Genomic DNA, 13,060 nt, shown 5'->3' on the forward strand with positions numbered 1-13,060 from the left:
TTTAGGGACTACACAAAGCAATGGAAGAACACGTTTGACGAATGAAAGAAAAACACATAAACAAAAGGAATGAATTTTTGTGATCCCGCAAGAAAGAAACGTGCCTGGAAACGTTCTTGCCGAGTCTCGTGTCTGCTAACGATATAATTGGACGTATTGAAATGAAAGTAATTTACCCTTTAATCTTGTGATGTAATTGCAGAGTGTTATTCCGATGTCCGCATTTTTCCATTCTGTATAAAAGGACTTGGACGAAAGCTTTTAAAGTTTGAAAAGAAAATTAAACTAAAGGACAGATCAACACTCAACAATTGCCAGGTATCGATACTATAACCCTGTTTATTTTTGAAATTTTATTTCTGTGCTATCATTCCCATATGATATTAGGATTCGATACCTTATTATTCATTATTGTGACGTAAGCAGTAGAACATATCAAGTGTCGATGCAAGGACTACTTTTACATTGCTTCGTGTGTGCATAATATGGTATTTTCAATATGATTTAAACCGTCCCAGAATGCTCGGTGCGCATGCGCAGAACCCCCAAGAAATAGCGATCTTTTGGACATGTGAACTGACATGGTGCGTGGGCGGCGGTAAGGATTGTTACCTAAAATTGCTCACTAAGCTTCTAAAATAAGTCGAAAATACTTGGAATGTACCTGAGAGAATTCTGGGCTGCACCTCTGCACAACCAAAGAGTTTGAGGGAGACACCGTATCTGGTTTGGATGATTCTCAATGCCAATATGCAGGTCAAATGGGCAGACTTGTGAATGCACAGGTTAAGTTTAAAATTAACTTTTTAAATGATATTTACTATTAATTATGTTTTGGGGCGGGCAGCTGTTATTAATATATGATTTGTTTCCGTTGTCTATTCCGGTGTCTAAGAGATAAATTATAATACATTTTTGCATCTATTGCTAAAAGGTGTGTGTGTGTGTGTGTGTGTGTGCACTTGTTTGAGTGTGTGTGTTCCATTGACTGCCGCCGCTCGCTAATATTAATTGATAGAAAATTGTAGGAACTTGACACCTTTGATCCAACGATATGTGGCATACTTCCTCGATTTCCCTGAGTCTGATTTGCGTCCATTATCTTTAACCATTATTAGATTGCCAATATTTTGTTTACATGACGAAAATTTGGTTTCAAAGAAGACTAGTTGGATCGCAGATTTCCCGCTAGCAACGGCAGGTTCAAAGTGCCCGGCGAGCAGAACCGAGTCAGTGTAAATCAGCCTCGTAAGCATTCATTCATCATTTCGGAAGTCCCGTATTCTCCATTCCGTTTGATAAAGTGCTTTATTCGAGAGTAAGGACTGCATTATGACAGGGGGATAGTTTCAGATATCGTGATATATATACATATATATATATATATATATATATATATATATATATATATATATATATATATATATATATATATATATATACTGTATATATACACAAAGAATTAAGTTAAGCACCCCCCCCCCATTTTTTTACAACCTCGCACATTACAAGTTTGTTGTCGTCAAAACAGTGTAATATACCCATGATATTGCTATATTTTCTGGAGAAGTGATATTATGGTCACATAAAAACATAACAATCATGCCGTTTTCAATATTTTATTCTGAATAATTTAAGGTGAAATTTTTTGGGAATTTTAGGCATATTTTCACCTCAATTTAAGTATGGAGCTATAGGTCCATCACGGACAGTGTGGATGACGTTTATGTTTTCTAACGTACAGTCATTGTTCTGAGAAGACCTCTAGCGATCTTTGCGTCAATAACGTGTGTAGGACCCACGTGATCGGATCACTGACTCAACCCTACGTCTCATAGACCCTGTAAGCCGTCGTATGCGTTGCTGTGGCAGGTTGTTCCATTCCCGATGTAATGCACGTTCCAATTCATCCAGATTGGCTATTGGAGGGACCATCTTCGCAATTTGTCGTCCCAACATGTCCCAAACGTGCTCGAGGGGGTTCAACCTGCCACAGCAACGCATACGACGGCTTACAGGGTCTATGAGACGTAGGGTTGAGTCAGTGATCCGATCACGTGGGTCCTACACACGTTATTGACGCAAAGATCGCTAGAGGTCTTCTCAGAACAATGACTGTACGTTAGAAAACATAAACGTCATCCACACTGTCCGTGATGGACCTATAGCTCCATACTTAAATTGAGGTGAAAATATGCCTAAAATTCCCAAAAAATTTCACCTTAAATTATTCAGAATAAAATATTGAAAACGGCATGATTGTTATGTTTTTATGTGACCATAATATCACTTCTCCAGAAAATATAGCAATATCATGGGTATATTACACTGTTTTGACGACAACAAACTTGTAATGTGCGAGGTTGTAAAAAAACGGGGGGGGGGTGCTTAACTTAATTCTTTGTGTATATATATATATATATATATATATATATATATATATATATATATATATATATATATATATATATATATATATATATACACACACACAAACAAACCCAGCTAAAAACATGTAATCTATGTCTATCATTATCAAATAACATATTCGATCTGCTCGTTGTATCATTACTGAGGCTGGATATACCAAGGCTGGAGTGTGTTGCAGATTACGGCAGGAATTCGAATTTGGAAGAGATACCAATGCGCACACAATGACCTACTCTTTTTGATAGGTATAACATGGTGGTTTTTAACGTTCACAAGCGAGTCCAGGCAAAGTTCATGAAATACATTGACAAGAACTCTGAAAAATATTTAAACCCCATCACAGACAGGTCTGTGGTCTCTCTGTGTAGGTCTACCTCTGTTCTGGTCATGCACCCTCTGCTCTTTCTGTGCTTTGTGCCGCCCCAATCCAGGTTTCTGTAGGGCGCACACGGTCCACTATCAACCCCCTTCTGGTGAAAATACCAAAATCCAAGATCACTGCTCACCTCCACTCATTTGTTCCTCTTTTTCCCAACTCCCACATTCTCTTCAATCTCATTCTCCCCTCCAGATGTGTAAGACAATTGTTTACCCCCATCCAAAACCGTTTTTTCTACACCATTAACGAGCCTCCATGAGCCTCGACTTTGCATACAAAATACTATATAACTCGTAAACCTCCCATATATGTGAATGAGGAATTGTCGTTTATACTTATAGGATGTAAATGTAAGGCACGAGTTCAGTCTATAAAATAAATAAGTAACCTGGTCTTTTGAAAACAGGACGAGACAACAACAATTACAGCAAGTGAAAAACACCTTCAGGCTGTTTCTTCATTATAAATAATTATATTTTGCCCCATATATGGCATTTCACTCTCAATTGCTCGACATAAAAGCAGCGACATATACAAACCCCACATACAGACAAGGCGTGTGTGCTTTTAGCTGTTTTCTAGATAATTTCATCAAATAATATAGATAATAAAGTTACCAGCAACATTACAGGTGAGTGTGGTATCCTTACCTTGGACGACAGGAAGTGTTCTGTATATTTCATCAGATGCATATTTTTACAGAGAACTAAGGCTCATGAATGAGCTGGTACATGATGTCATGTTCATGACAAGGACATTAGTTGACACAAAGACAAATTACTATAATATATGGGAATTCAACCCGGAACACAGCATCATGATTTATTAAATGCTTAGGTGGGAATACCAAGCTGGACAACTCATCGTTGTATGTATATATATATATATATATATATATATTAGGGAATTTGTTCTTATTATTTTGTATTGAACTAAATTGGAGCACCAAATTCGATTTTAACTTTAGTCCTAAGAATTAAGCGAGCTTATAATCCAATTAAAATTCTCACTAATTCACGGACCAGTGTGTGTGTGTTTGTGTGTTTGTCGTGCTACCGGTACTCCTCCTACAGTCTGGCCCGACTACATCCAGACTTGCTATATAGGATCAGCATGACCCCAATTAGTGTACAGTGGTGCTTTTTTTTCTTTTCTTTGCCGGTGTTCTTGGGGGGAATGGGGAGGGGGCTCGCAAATTCTATATACAAATGTGTATCGTGTAGCGCCTACTTCAGGTGGGAGAGGGTATTACAGGTCCCACCCTTAACAGTGCAGTGTTCCTGTCCCCACGTTTTCTAGTTCAGTGAGGTGTTTTGAATTATAAACAGCAGACATGTTTTTGCTTCATGTACGTAACCCAGGTTATTTTATTTTATTTTCGGGAGTGATTGAGGAAGCTGTCAGTTGCCTATACACCGCCCAAATTAAGGTATATGTCAGAAGACCGTGTTGCATGCCGAAAAAGGTCGGCCATAGGATGGGTACTGTGCAAGTACATATAAACATAAATATATTGAAACTCCAAAGTGAGTTTTGCAATGTTCTATTTTGCTCTGTAATTTTCTTCATTTGCAAGGTGGTGGCAGCACCAGCGGTTTTTTGGGGGTTGAAACACTACAGGCTGTGGAAACATTTCCTTTTTCAAGGCAGTTTATTCTCTGCATGATACACAGTATGCTGAAAACGACTCCACTTTTTTATGTTTCTCTCTAATCACACTGTGCCCTCCCCACCACCTCTCATAGGTTTGAAGACATGGCGACGATCTCAGGTCCAATGCTCCATGAGCAAAGTGGCATGGAAGTGGGCGGCTGCTGCTGTCATGGCCATGGCCATGGACATGGTGGACACGGGGGGCATGGTGGTACTGTAGCTCATAGCAAAGCACATGAAAGCCATCAGCACCGGCATCATTACAAGGTGCAGCATAACCACTATGTGGACTGCCATCACGGAGGCGGTTCGGGTTACGGAGGTGGTTCAGGTTATGGAGGCGGTTCGGGTTACGGAGGCGGTTGGGGCCACGGAGGCGGATTTGGTCATTGTTGCGGTTGCCACGGTCATGGAGGCTCGGGACATGGGCACGGTCACTGCTGTTGTCACTAACAGTACCACTCCTATGACTCCTTCCTGCTCAAATCGACAAATAGAGGTGCATGATTTGCACTCTATTTGCAATGCAACCTCCGTAGCAGGCTGCATTGCATGGTGGAGGGGCATTAAAAGAGACAATTGATGTTGTGCCTATAATTGATACATATTGTCAGTAAAGCATGTTGCAGTCTCAAAACTGTGTCGTCTTTTGCGTTGTTCTTTCCTACAAGACCAAAAAGCTATTTTCAAGTGTCTATGCATTGTACGTTAATCTTTGACGGCCGAACTGTAGTACCTGAAGACCCAAATTTTGGCTTTGGCCTTATACGTTGGCCTCGACGCCAATTCTGTGGCCACCAATGGCGGATATAAAGTGTATATTGCGATGTGAAGTCAGGCAGTGCTACCAAAAGGTAACCAAGATCAGGCAAATAACTCCATAGCATTTCAATGTCCAACACGTCATGACACCACCACTGAGAAAAGCTCACCCAGCAGGGCAATGCCAAGTTTTCCGGTTCCCCTTCCCCTGCCCCCCCTCCCCCCACTCCTCCCTGGGCAGCGCCACTTAGCCCCAGCTTGTCCCCCTTCTTTAAGTCCACACACCTCACACCATATTTATGGACTTTGCAATGAATGATCCACTGACCTTCAAGGCTTGTTCTGGACCTGCTCGGGAGTTGGAAAGTCTTGTTCTGCCTGTCTCTTTTGCCTCCGTAGCTGTATTTAATGCTTGTTGAAGTTCTCGGGTTTCTGGATTTTCAAACGTTGCCAGTGAAAGAAGAAGAAGATGACGGAATATGCAGAGACAGACAAAGAACACTCTGCTGAGACCCGCAGGGCCGTATCAATAACAGTTGTGACATGGATGGCAATCTTCCGCACTTGTGGTGCTACTTCAGTAATAAACAACACTAAACATAAGAAATATTCAGAATAAAATAATACTGTTTTTTTACATAAATCATCAAGTCCTGTGGAAGAGCAAGAACACAGACCAGACAATGACATTCAAGGGAGCAACAAATGTTGCCCCAAAAAGTAGAATCTGAATCCAAAAAGATCACTAATTGTGTCCCTGGGCGGTGTAAATTAAAAGAAGGCATACAATAATTACCTTTAAAAGAGTGAAAAAATGGATGTTGGAGCCATATTACCTCACGTCCCATGGAGCCTATTATTTAATTACATTGGGTTAGAAAAAAATCGCTCTTTCCCAAATGCTTTCGAATTTCACTCTTGATTTCGATGTAATTATTTAGGGCATGAGTTCCGATCGTCAAATATGGAATCAGATTTCGAATAGCAGCTTTTAATAAGTCTACATGATACATTATTCAATTTTGTCAGGAGCCAATCACAGTGCACCGTCAATCAACGTAAACCGCGAACAGACAAACGGACAGCCATCTATCTGTCTTTGTGTCTCTGTCTCTGTCTCTGTCTTTGTCTCTGTCTCTGTCTCTCTCACTCTCACTCTCTTTCTCTGTATATATATGACAAGGTCGTGTGGGGCCTTATTTAATATGTACTTTATGACAAGGTCTGGTGGCCTTATGTCTACGTCTAACGTTTTGATGCATCATGGCAGCTTCACTTCCTGCACGGACAGCTTCAGCGACAAGGAATGTGGAGTCATCAAGTCCTTTATGACTCCGCAGTCCTTTCATTGTGACTTTAGAACCATCGCTGAAGCTATCACCATACCCTCAGCGATAGTTCTAAAGTCATCAAGTCCTTTATGACTCTGCAGCCCTTTCGTTGTGACTTTAGAACCATCACTGAAGCTATCACCATTGAGATATAGGGCCAAAAACTATATATAGCATGATATTTCATTTTGTGTAAGGATTATAATAAATCTTGATGGATGAGTTGGGTAGGCCACAAGAACAAGCCGATTCGATTTTGGTTCAGGTCCAGATCCAGATCCGAGCTATTCGTGGGAAACAAAATGTAAAGTTCAGTCTGGGGGAGATATGCTAGTTGATGGTGTTGATTCATACTGTGTTCAGTATCTTCTCTTGGTGCTAACGGAAGCAGACATGGATAGTAACTCAATTTCCGACAGAAAACACTTCACAAACAATCAAACTTTTCCCGCTGTGTAGTTATTTATCGTGTAGCCATGTGTAATAAGCCGAAGGGTGTACAGAAGAGGCTTCACTCGATTGAAATCATTCAAGTAGGCTTTAGTCAGCAAGAACTGAACAACCTGTAACAACAGATGTAAAGATAGGCCCGTCGCATTTGACAGGAATAACAATACAACACGCATAATAGCCGGCGAAGCCGGTGTTGTCAATAAACGCATACGTATTATGTCGAAAACCAGATTATGCCTTGGCTTCAGAATTCCGAAGCTCAATGGAGGCCGCCATCTTGCGGATGCGGAAGTATGCATAACAAATTGAAAAACGTTCAATAGGAGTTTCTTTCACCCGTCTTTGTTTGATTCACATTCTTATGCACCTCTAATTGATAATTAAAATACTTTAAGACCAACCTCGGCCCGCACGGGCCTGGTTATCTTCAACGAAAATCGTCACCAAACACCGGAACCAATGAGATTCGAGCATTTGAAAAAATATTTCTAAAACCAAATCACGCAATGGAGGCCGCCATTGACCGGATGCGGAAGTTTGCATAAAACAATTGTGAAAAAGTTCAATAGGAGTTTGTTTCACCCGTCTTTCTTTGATTCACAATCGAATGCACCTCTAATTTGTAATTAAAATACGTTAAGACCAACCTTGTTATCTTCAAAGAAAATCGTCACCAAACACCGGAACAAATGACATTCGAGCATTTGAAAAATATTTTTAAAAAGCTTATTACGCGTTTCAGACGCTGAAAACGGCATCAAATATTCTAAAATTGACGAAGAATTATTATTTAGAAATCTCGCGGCCGTAGGGGATAGTTTTTCACAGCCAGAAATACGGTACAAGCGGTTTACATAAAGAAAGAAAGCTCGGTTTGATTAACGACAGTCACACATTGCCGTTGCAACGGCGCTATCGTCTGATCTGTCGGCACTGATCTTACTGCAAGCTAACTTCTTCTGGTGGAGGAAGCCGCCGTGCCCGGAGAGAACCAGCCCTGACAGCGACTGAAGTTAGAAGACTACACACATACTGTGAAAACGGATGTTAAGCCCAGTTAAAATTTCTTAAAATAGGCCCTAAGCGAGCACATCGTATAGTTACTTCCTTAAGCTTCTTGTGACATTTATTGTATGTGGGTATTGGGGAGGACTGTCTGCTCTTCTCTTTTACCAAGTCTTACCAGGTACGGTACCTACACCGACCTACCTAACCTACTGATGCCATCGTGATGGGTAAAATAGTGGCAAGAGGCTTTGGCTTCGCCGGCTCATTGCGGCTTTGCAGTCGGGTACTCGTAGCCGGCGAAGCCGGTGTTGTCAATAAACGCGTACGTATTATGTCGAAAACCAGATTATGCCTTGGCTTGAGAATTCCGAAGCTCAATGGAGGCCGTCATCTTGTGGATGCGGAAGTATGCATAACAAATTGAAAAACGTTCAATAGGAGTTTTTTTCACCCGTCTTTGTTTGATTCACATTCTTATGCACCTCCAATTTATTATTAAAATACTTTAAGACCAGCCTCGGCCCGCACGGGCCTGGTTATCTTCAACGAAAAGCATCACCAAACACCGGAACCAATGAGATTCGAGCATTTGAAAAAATATTTCTAAAACCAAATCACGCAATGGAGGCCGCCATCGACCGGATGCGGAAGTTTGCATAAAACAATTGCGAAAAAGTTCAATAGGAGTTTGTTTCACCCATCTTTCTTTGATTCACAATCTAATGCACCTCTAATTTGTAATTAAAATACGTTAAGACCAACCTCGTTATCTTCAACGAAAATCGCCACCAAACACCGGAACCAATGAGATTCGAGCATTTGAAAAATATTTTTTTAAAGCTTATTACGCATTTCGGACGCTGAAAATGGTGTCAAATATTCTAAAATTGATGAAGAATTATTTTTTAGAAATCTCGCGGCCGTCGGGGATAGTTTTTCATGGCCAGAAATACGGTATAAGTGGTTTACATAAAGAAAGAAAGCTCGGTTTGATTAACGACAGTCACACATTGCCGTTGCAACGGCACTATCATCTGATCTGTCGGCACTGATCTTGCTGCAAGCTAACTTCTTCTGGTGGAGGAAGCTGCCGTGCCCAGAGAGAACCAGCCCTGACAGCGACTGAAGTTAGAAGACTACACACATACTGTGAAAACGTATGTTAAACCCAGTTAAAATTTCTTAAAATAGGCCTTAAGCTAGCACATCGTATAGTTACTTCCTTAAGCTTCTTGTGACATTTATTGTATGTAGGTATTGGGGAGGACTGTCTGCTCTTCTCTTTTACCAAGTCTTACCAGGTACGGTACCTACACCGACCTACTATCAACTACCTAACCTACTGATGCCATAGTGATGGGTAAAATAGTGGCAAGAGGCTTTGGCTTCGCCGGCTCATTGCGGCTTTGCAGTCGGGTACTAGTAGTCGGCAAAGCCGGTGTTGTGAATGAACGCATACGTATTATGTTGAAGAACCAGATTTGCTGGATCCTTTGAGAATTCCAAGCTTTGAAGCACCAAATCACTCAATGGAGGCCGCCATCTTGCGGATGCGGAAGTATGCATAAAAATTGCGAAAAGTTCAATAGGAGTTTGTTTCACCCATCTTTTTTTGATTCACAATCTTATGCACCTCTAATCTGTAATAAAAATACTTTAAGACCAACCTCATTCCCCGGGCCCACACGGGCCCTGGTTATCTTCAACGAAAATCGTCACCAAACACCGGAACCAATGAGATTCGAGCATTTGAAAAAATATTTCAAAAACCAAATCGCTCAATGGAGGCCGCCATCTTGCGGATGTGGAAGTATGCATAAAAATTGAGAAAAAGTTCAATAGGAGTTTGTTTCACCCGTCTTTTTTTGATTCACATTCTTATGCACCTCTAATTTGTAATTAAAATACTTTGACCAACCTCGTTCCCTGGGCCTGCACGGGCCCTGGTTTATATCTTCAACGAAAATCGTCACCAAACACCGGAACCAATGAGATTCGAGCATTTGAAAAAATATTTCAAAAAAGCTGATTACCGCTTTTCGGAGGCTGAAAACGGCGTCAAATATTCAAAAATTGACGAAGAATTATTTTTTAGAAATCTCGCTGCCGTAGGGGTTAGTTTTTCACGGCCGGAAATATCCGAAGTTGAGACGGAATTCACCGAATTAATCAAGAAGGAAATTTTATAAATTTTAATCTCATCCAGAATGCAAATGCTGTCATTTTGAACTCGGTACGGCACCTACTACACCTACCTACTACCAACTACCTAACCTACTGATGCCATCGTGATGGGTAAAATAGTGGCAAGAGGCTTTGGCTTCGCCGGCTCATTGTGGCTTTGCAGTCGGGTACTAGTAGCCGGCGAAGCCAGTGTTGTGAATGAACGCGTACGTATTATGTTGAAAAGCCAGATTTTGCTGAATCCTTTGAGAATTTCGAAGCTTTGACGCACCAAATCTCTCCATGGAGGCCGCCATCTTGCAGATGCGGAAGTAGGCATAAAAAATTGCACAAAAGTTCAATAGGAGTTTGTTTCACCCGTCTTTGTTTGATTCACCATCTTATGCACCTCTAATTTGTAATTAAAATACTTTAAGACCAACCTCGTTCCCCGGGGCCGCACGAGCCCTGGTTATCTTCAACGAAAATCGTCACCAAACACCGGAACCAATGGGATTCGAGAATTTGAAAAAATATTTCAAAAACCAAATCGCTCCATGGACTGTATGTCCATTGAAAAATATTTCAAAAAAGCCATCTTGCGGATGCGGAAGTATGCATAAAAATTATGAAAAGTTCAATGGAGTTTGTTTCACCCGTCTTTTTTTGATTCACAATCTTATGCACCTCTAATTTGTAATTAAAATACTTTAAGACCAACCTCGTTCCCCGGGCCCGCACGGGCCCTGGTTATCTTCAACGAAAATCGTCACCACACACCGGAACCAATGACATTCGAGTATTTGAAAAAATATTTCAAAAAAGCTTATTACCGCGTTTCGGAGGCTGAAAACGGCATCAAATATTCTAAAATGGACGAAGATTTTTTTTTTAGAAATGTCGCGGCCGTAGAGAATAGTTTTTCATGGCTGGAAATCTCCGAAGTTGAGATGGGATTCACCGAATTAATCAAGAAGGAAATTTTATAAATTTTAATCTCACCCAGAATGCAAATGTTGTCATTTCGAACTAGGTACGGTACCTACTACTCCTACTTACTACCAACTACCTAACCTACTGATGCCATAGTGATGGGTAAAATAGTGGCAAGAGGCTTTGGCTTCGCCGGCTCATTGCGGCTTTGCAGTCGGGTACTAGTAATGAATAGGCCTACCATAATTATCACACACTTCTCCAGTAGCCATCTTGAAATCGTAATGATTATGGGTAATGGGAGGACCCGGAAATATATAGCCCATGGCGCTGTTGTTGTGGTTAAAAGGGGAAGATCGAGGGCTTACAGTACACGAGATTTGAACGAGAATCTATGACATTCTCCCCCTCTTAAAAGAACAAAATAGTAAGTCCTACAAATCCAGGCGATCATGTGTTTTTCTATCACACCCCGATCTGTGCGGCACAGATGCATGAGGGACAATTTTCGGAGTGCTTTAAATCTCTGAGAAACTGGCTGCATCTTAATTTCCAGTTGTGAGCTGATTGGGTGACGGAACCCCCCAGATTGTATCTGTGACTAGTTCAGGCGGTTTATGTACAGGAGGATCTATGCCACCAGAGTTTTGGACCTCACCACATGGTGCCAGGTCACGTAGATCCACAGTTGTCTCTTTACCACCAAGGTAACGCACATGAGCATACTGAGGGTTTGCCTCAAGCAGTTCCACCTCCTCAATGAGTGTGTCATACTTTGATTGTCGCACATAACGTTTCAAGAGAACAGGTCCAGGTGAGGAAAGCCATGTTGGAATTGAACAGCCACTTCTAGACTGACGTTGATAATTGAATAAACGCTCGTGTGGAGTAACATTGGTAGCAGTCGAGAGTCGTGAATGTATAGAATGTAATGCGTCTAACAGAACGTCCTCCCATTGAAGGCTTGATAGGCCTCATGATTTGAGAGCCAGAGTAATATTCTTCCAAATCACACCATTGTAACATTCACACTGGCCGTTCCCTTCAGGATTGTACGGTGTAGTACGACTGGTCGAGACACCATGAGAGTGTAGGAAGTGCTTCAATTCTGTTGACATAAAGGAACTTCCCCTGTCAGAATGTATGTAAGCCGGCATACCAAATATAGCAAAGAGTTGACTAAGACATCTGATCAAGTTGTCATTGTCATTGTCAGGTGCAAGTTGTCATGTCAAGACAAGGAAAGGTGAATGGGAAATGAGAGAACTCATCTATCACAGTAAGCAAGTAGTGGTTAGCCGTAGATGATGGTAAGGGCCCCTTGAAATATATTGTTACGGAACCCAATGTCGGCCTCTTTCCCCCCTTATCGTGGGGGGATTAATCCCCTCGTCTATGACTGACCAACGTGGTCACGAGGGTATGACGTCATGCCCGGTCAGCGCTGGGTAGGGTATTAGGCCCAACCGTCCTATGACCCAAATACCAGCGCCTCCCGGTATGCAAGGAAACACCCCCCCCCCCCTGCTCACGGCCGCAGCGTAATGGACTGGTTGCGCCGAGCGAAGCGAACTGCTGCATGAGGCGTTTATCAAAGGGGATAAACCCGATTCATATTTGTTGGCCAAATCGCGCCATGCACACTCAATTTGGAAACCTCTAAAGCGACCGAATGTGAAGAAGAAGACAAGGTAGAAAGAACAGGGATTTATTACTAATTATTATTATTGTACACAATCAAAAAGAACCAAGGAGAAGGAAAGATAATGAAAGTAACTGGAAGAAGAAGAAGAGGAAGACACAGTGCAAATATTAGCTTATTCTATACGGTCTTACTAATACCCAGGACAGAACAAAGACAGACTCACATGGGGGATGATGGCAGGAATGAATGGCAGGAGGTGGATGGCTGGTCGGATGAGAAGGTGGGATCCCGGGCGGGCAGGAT

This window comes from Myxine glutinosa, chromosome 7 (genome assembly GCF_964187855.1).
Source record: "Myxine glutinosa chromosome 7, kmMyxGlut1.1, whole genome shotgun sequence".
Classification (NCBI taxonomy): domain Eukaryota; kingdom Metazoa; phylum Chordata; class Myxini; order Myxiniformes; family Myxinidae; genus Myxine; species Myxine glutinosa.